This window comes from Notamacropus eugenii, chromosome 2 (assembly GCF_028372415.1).
Source record: "Notamacropus eugenii isolate mMacEug1 chromosome 2, mMacEug1.pri_v2, whole genome shotgun sequence".
NCBI classification, from domain to species: domain Eukaryota; kingdom Metazoa; phylum Chordata; class Mammalia; order Diprotodontia; family Macropodidae; genus Notamacropus; species Notamacropus eugenii.
In genome coordinates this window covers 2,366,378-2,374,167 of record NC_092873.1, presented here as the reverse complement: position 1 = coordinate 2,374,167, position 7,790 = coordinate 2,366,378, and the positions used below count along the sequence as shown (strand labels likewise).

At 36.8% G+C, this 7,790-nt stretch overlaps 1 pseudogene; it reads right to left on the bottom strand.

Moving 5' to 3' along the window:
- Positions 1 to 4,916: 4,916 nt before the first annotated feature.
- LOC140523294 (olfactory receptor 5AK2-like) lies at positions 4,917 to 5,838 on the bottom strand (annotated as a pseudogene).
- Positions 5,839 to 7,790: the final 1,952 nt, after the last annotated feature.

The window sequence follows — 7,790 nt, the reverse complement described above, 5'->3', positions numbered from 1 at the left end:
CGTGAATGGAATGAACTCTCCCATAAAACGGAGACGGATAGCAGAATGGATTAAAAGCCATAATCCAACAATATGCTGCTTACAAGAAACACATTTGAAACGGGGGGATACACATAGGATAAAGGTCAAAGGATGGAGCAGAATATATTGTGCCTCAGCTCATGTAAGAAAGGCAGGAGTAGCAATCCTAATCTCAGACAAAGCAAACGCAGAAATAGATCTAATCAAAAGGGATAAGGATGGAAACTATATCGTGCTAAAAGGCACCATAGACAATGAAGCAATATCATTACTAAACATGTATGCTCCAAGTGGTATAGCATCCAAATTCTTAGAGGAGAGGTTGGGGGAGTTGAAGGAAGAAATTGACAGCAAAACTATACTAGTGGGGGACGTCAACCTCCCCCTCTCTGAACTCGATAAATCTAACCTCAAAATAAATAAGAAAGAGGTTAAGGAGGTAAATAAAACTCTGGATAAGGTAGATATGATAGATCTTTGGAGAAAATTAAATGGGAATAGAAAGGAATACACCTTTTTCTCAGCGATACATGGAACATTTACAAAAATTGACCATGTACTAGGACATAAAAATCTCACAATCCAGTGCAGAAAGGTAGAGATAATCAATGCATCCTTCTCAGATCATCATGCATTAAAAATTACATGTAACAAAAGGCCATGGAAGATAAACCAAAAATCAATTGGAAACTAAATAATCTAATTCTAAAGAAGGGTTGGGTTAAAGAAGAAATCATAGAAACAATCAACAATTTCATTCAAGAGAATGACAATAGTCAGACAACATACCAAAACTTATGGGATACTGCAAAAGCAGTTATTAGGGGAAGTTTTATATCTTTGAATGCTTACATAAATAAAATAGAGAAAGAGGAGATCAATGACTTGGGCTTGCAGTTGAAAAAGCTAGAAAAAGAACAAATTGAAAATCCCCAAGTAAATACCAAATTAGAAATATTGAAAAACCAAAGGAGAGATTAATAAAATTGAAATTAAGAAAACTATTGAATTAATAAATAAAACCAATAGTTGGTTTTATGAAAAAACTAATAAAATTGATAAACCTTTGGTCAATCTGATTAAAAAAAAGAAAGAAGAAAATCAAATTACTAATATTAAAAATGAAAGGGGTGAACTCACCTCCAATGAGGAGGAAATTAAAACAATAATTAGAAACTACTTTGCCCAACTTTATGCCCACAAATTCGAAAATCTAAACGAGATGGATGAATATTTTAAAAAATACAAATTGCCCAGATTAACAGAAGAGGAAGTTGAATACTTAAACAACCCCATCTCAGAAAAAGAAATTGAACAAGCCATCAATGAACTCGCTAGGAAAAAATCTCCAGGGCCAGATGGATTCACAAGTGAATTCTATCAAACATTTAAAGAACAGTTAATTCCAATACTACATAGATTATTTTTGAAAATTGGGGAAGGAGTCCTCCCAAATTCTTTCTATGATACAAATATGGTTTTGATACCCAAACCAGGAAGAGACAAAACAGAGAAAGAAAATTATAGACCAATTTCCCCAATGAATATAGATGCAAAAATTTTAAATAAGATCTTAACAAAACGAATACAGCATCTTATCACGAGATTAATACATTATGATCAGGTAGGATTCATACCAGGATTACAGGGCTGGTTCAATATTCGGAAAACTATTAGCATTATCGATCACATCAACAACAAAACCAACAAAAACTACATGATTATCTCAATAGATGCAGAAAAAGCTTTTGACAAAATACAACACCCATTCCTACTAAAAACACTGGAGAACGTAGGAATAAAGGGAACTTTCCATAAAACAATAAGCAGTATCTATCTAATACCTACAGCAAGCATTATATGCAATGGGGATAAGCTAGATGCATTCCCAATAAGATCAGGGGTGAAACAAGGATGTCCATTATCACCACTATTATTCAATATGGTACTAGAAATGTTAGCTGTAGCAATTAGACAAGATAAAGATATTGAAGGAATAAGAATAGCCAAAGAAGAAACTAACTTATCACTCTTTTTAGATGATATGATGATCTACTTATAGAATCCCAGAGATTCAAGTAAAAAATTACTTGAAATAATAAACAACTTTGGCAAAGTTGCAGGTTACAAAATAAACCCACACAAATCTTCTGCGTTCCTATATATTAGCAACAAAGTCCAACAGCAAGAGATAGAAAGAGAAATCCCATTTAAAGCTAGGGTAGACAGTATAAAATACTTAGGAGTTTACCTGCCAAAACAAACCCAGGGATTATATGAACACAATTACAAGACACTTTTTGCACAAATAAAGTCAGATTTAAGTAAGTGGAAAAACATTAGCTGCTCATGGGTAGGCCGCGCTAATATAATAAAAATGACAATTCTACCTAAATTAATTTACTTATTTAGTGCCATACCAATTAAACTATCAGACAATTATTTTCTAGAGCTGGATAAAATAATATCAAAATTCGTTTGGAAAAACAAAAGGTCCAGAATAACAAAGGGACTAATGAAAAGAAATGTTTGGGAAGGTGGCCTAGTGCTACCAGAGCTCAAACTGTACTATAAAGCAGCAATTATCAAAACCACTTGGTATTGGCTAAGAAACAGAGAGGCAGACAAGTGGAATAGACTTGGCACTCAAGACGCAGTAGGCAAGGAATATAGCAACCTTCTGTTTGATAAACCCAAGGACCCCAGCTTCTGGGATAAGAACTCATTGTTTAACAAAAATTGCTGGGAAAACTGGATAACAGTGTGGCAGAAATTAGGCATAGACCCATACCTGACACCATACACAAGAATAAAGTCCAAATGGGTACATGATTTAGGTATAAAGATTGATATCATGAATAAACTGGAGAAGCAAGGAATAGTGTATTTATCAGATCTATGGAGAAGGGAAGAATTTTTTACTAAAGGAGAGATAGAAAGCATTATGAAATGCAAAATGGATAACTTTGATTACATTAAACTGAGAAGTTTTTGCACAACCAAACCCAATGCAACCAAAATCCGGAGGGATGTAGTAAATTGGGAAAGAATTTTTACAGCTAAGCTCGGGGATAAAACCTCATTTCTAGAATATATAGAGAACTGACTCAAATGTATAATCATACAAGTCATTCCCCAATTGATAAATGGTCAAAGGATATGAACAGGCAATTTTCGGAAGAAGAAATTAAAGATATCTATAATCATACGAAAAAATGCTCTAAATCACTATTGATTAGAGAGATGCAAATCAAAACAACTCTGAGGTACCACATCACACCTGTAAGATTGGCAAACATGACAGAACAAGAAAATGATAAATGCTGGAGAGGATGTGGAAGAGTTGGAACACTAATTCATTGTTGGTGGAGCTGCGAGAGCATCCAACCATTCTGGAGAGCAATTTGGAACTATGCCCAAAGGGCTACAAAAATGTGCATACCCTTTGACCCAGCAATATCGCTTCTAGGACTGTATCCCCAAGAGATCATAAAAATGGGAAAGGGTCCCACATGTACAAAAATATTTATAGCAGCACTTTTTGTAGTTGCCAAAAACTGGAAGTCAAGGGGATGTCCATCAATTGGAGAATGGCTGAATAAATTATGGTATATGAATGTAATGGAGTACTATTGTGCCATAAGAAATGATGAACAAGAAGACTTCAGAGAGGCCTGGAAGGACTTATATGACCTGATGCTGAGTGAAAGGAGCAGAACCAGGAGAACTTTGTGCACAGCAACGACCACAGTGTGCGAGAGTTTTTTCTGGTAGACTTGGAATTTCGTAATAACGCAAGAACTTCTTAAAAAAAAAATCCCAATGGTGGTTCTCAAGGCAAAATGCCTTCCACACTCAGAGAAAGAAATATGGAAGTCATTCGCAAAATGTAGCAGATCATGTTTGTGTATGTGTAAGTTTTTGTGTATCATGTTTTGATTTGTTATATGATTTCTTTCATTTATTTTAGTCTGACTACATAGCATGACTATAGTGAAAATATACTCAATAGGAAAGTATATGTAGAACCTACACAGAATTGTATGCAGTCGTGGGGAGGGAGGGGGGTAGTGGGGGGTAGGTGTGGGGGGGATAAAATCTCAATTGTATGGCAGTGATTGTTTAACAGTAAAAAATAAAAAAAATAAAAAATAAAGAAAAAGAAAAAAACATAACTGAGAAATGTTTAACAAAGTAAATAAAAACTAAGTACAATGCAAAAAAAAATCTACCAGAAACATTTTATTTTTATTGATATTTCTTTTTTCATTTTCCTTATCTATAAAGTGGAGGAAATAATATTATATTGCCTACCTTATAGGGTTATTCAGAACTTCTAAATTGATCACATAAGAGCCTTAAGGCCATAGTGGAGAGTGAGGAAGATTTAAATTCAAGTCTTGTCTTTGACACATTCTAGCTGTGTGACCATGGACAAATCACTAAACACCTCAGTGTTCTCCAGAAATTCTCTGTCACATTATTACTCTCAGACATGTCACAAGGTGACCTTCTGCATCAGAGGAGTTTACTGGAGACAATTACTCCTGTGCGAGTTTTCTACGTTGATATGCTCAGGGTCTTGAGTCCCCTATGCCTTGCAAAATGTGAAAGCATTTTAGTGACAGATAAGAGAAATCCAGAACTATTACTGTCACCATTATATCCATCAATAAGGTTATTAATCATTATAATTATATTAAGAATTCTGAAAGTTTTTTTTATCACGTTTATAGGCTATTGGAAGGTTAACTCTGTATAGATCTTCACAACTTTTGTCCCTAATTTGTCACATCCCGAAAGCTGACATGCTGCCTATATCTTAAAGAAAGGAGATAGAATAGTCTTTGCCTAGGTGCTTTTCTTAACTGTACCATTGGAATAGAAGGCTAGAATCATGAGCAACTCTTCCCCAGAATTTTCACAGCTTCTTTCACCTCCTTGTTTCTTAAGCTGTAGATTAGGGGGTTCAGCATGGGGATGGTGATGCCATCAAATATGGAGGCTACTTTATCATTTTCCTGGGACTCACTGGAAGAAGGATGCAAATACATGTGAAAAAGAATCCCATATAAAATAGTGACAGCTGTCAGGTGGGAGCCACAGGTGGAGAAAGACTTTTGTCTCCCTGTGCAGAGTGCATCTTCAAGATGGCGAAGAGGAAGTACACGTAGGAGAAGAATACAGTCATAATAGTGCTTGACAGGTTGAAACCTGAAATGATAAATAACATAATAACATTCATATCAACACTAGAACAGGAAAGGGCAAGGACTGGTGGAGCATCACAGAAAAAAAGGAGGTGGAGTTACAGAAGGATAGGGAAAAGAGAAAGGCAATTTGGAGGGATGCAGTCACAGAACCCATGAAATAGGACCCAGACACCAGCTTGATGCAGGCTCTTCGAGACATGGTCATTGAATAGTGCAGAGGTTTACAGATGGCCACATACTGATCTATAGCCATGGCAGCAAGAAGGTAACATTCAGTGATGGCAAAGGTTCCCTAAATCTCTAGTTGTAACACACATCCTGAAAAAGAGATAGATTTGTTGGATACCAGGAAGTTCAGTAACACCTTGGGAGCGATAGCAGAGGTATAACAGAGGTCAACGAAGGACAAATGTTGCAGGAAACAATTCATGGGGGTATTAAGACGGGAATCAATGTTGATGAGGAGGATCGTGCCAGCATTGCCCACTACAGATGTTATGTAGATGATGAGAAAAACAAAGAAAAGGGTGTACTGCACCTCTTGCTGAACCAAAAATCCCATCAGAATGAATTCATTCACCGTGGTGCCATTTCCTTGTGTCATGGCTGGCATGAGATCTGCAGGTGAAAGGCAAAAAGAAGGACAAAGACGAAATTATAGACACCCTTGACTGTGAATGAAAATGACCTTTAGTTTCCTACTATGATAATTTTATTCTAATTTAAAAAAATGTTTATTGATATTTTCTTTTTATATTAACTTAGTTTATGAATACAGTATATCCATCAATCTCTTCCCTGCCCAATGAGCCTTTTCTTGTAACAAAGGTAAATAAGGGAGGGGAGAAAAAGGAAGGAGGATGAAAATAGACATTTATATAGTGTTGACTATGTGGCAGACCCAGCACTAAGGACTTCACAAATACTATCTTTTGTGAGAAAGGAAGAGAAAATGGAGAGTGGTTACCTTCATCATGTCCCAGCAGTTGTGTGAGGTAGACAATTATGAAAGTGGGAAGTTATATCCAAGTACATCACTCCCTACATGAAATAGGAGACAAGGTCAGATTCCAGTTGACCTCTATTCTAATTCGTCTGGGGAAGTCAAGTCTTTTTCTTGTGGTCAGGTTAACCCTTCCCATTATTCCTCACTCTGTGTCCCATCTTAGCAAACGGTAACACTTCCCACTTCCCAGTGCTTACACAGAACCCAACTAGTTAATCCTTTACCGCTTCTTGGGAAAACTGCACTCCCCAGCCTCATCTGCTGCTGGAATGGGGACACACTTATAAAGTGAAGGAGTCAGACTGACTGATCCTTAAGGCTTTTCCTAGTTCTAAATCTCATTGTCACATGCTATTCTCTGTATTGTTTTTATTAGTAAGCATTTATTTTCCTTTTCTCCCATACTACTAAATTAAAAGAGAAAAAAAAAAAGATAAACCTCTTTCAACAAACATTCATAGTCAATCAAAACAAATTTCCACATTGTCTATGTCCAAACCACTAGTGATAAATAGCATTTCTATGGAGCTTTAAGTTTTGCAAAGCTCTTCTCATGTGCTGAGATGATCCTCACAATAACACTGGGAAGTAGGTGTGATTATAATTCCCATTTTATAGATGAAGAAGCTGAAGCAGACACAGGTCAAATCACTTGCCCAGGGTCACACAATTACTGTTGAAGGTCAGATGTGAACTTTAACACTGTATCCATCAAGGTTCCTTACTTCCTTAAATATATTTCTCATCTTTCTGTTCTCGCTTCTGAGCCTGTCTTTTTCTCTTGGAAATCCTGTACAGACTGCTGTGCTTGAGACTGATCTCTAGTCTGTGATTAGGTCATCTGGTTCAAGATCTCTGCCCCATTTTGAGACCCCAATGGTTTGGAGGACTACTGAGGCAGCATTTCTTAGGGATTTTGAAATTCTGAGGAGGTATTGGAAATGGACCTTAAACCAGAACTACAGCCCTTTGTAATGGAGTGCTGTTGTGGTTACCCAGAAGTTATGCTTAGTCATCTTTCAGTCACGCCTGACTTTGTGACCCCTTTTTGGAGTTATCATAGTAGAGATACTGCAGTGGTTTGCCATTTCCTTCTCCACTTCATTTTGCTGATGAGGAAACTGAAGTAAACAGGGACTTACACAGGGACACACAACCAGTAAGTGTGTTAGACTGGATTTGAACTCAGGAAGATGAGACTTTCTGACTTCAGCCTTAGTGCTCTATCCAGCAAATATTTTGGGGGGAATACACCCAGGAATTCAACATTACAATTAGATTTTCCCCCTTTACTGCAGTCTCCCTAAGAAGCAATGTGCTTATTTCAGTCATGGATCATTTGTTCAGTGTGTGACTATTCTCCTAGATCAGCATTATCTGTAGAATCTCTGTACCATTAAATGGTCAAAAATCTCCCTCTCCCCCTTTGCAAGAGGGTTTAAGTTTAAAATGTGGAGGTCATTTGGAGCCATTTAGAGAAGAGGAAGTAAATCATGGTGGATAAGGCCCTTCTGAGTAAGAAACAAGGCATGTCAGGAAAACAATGAGGA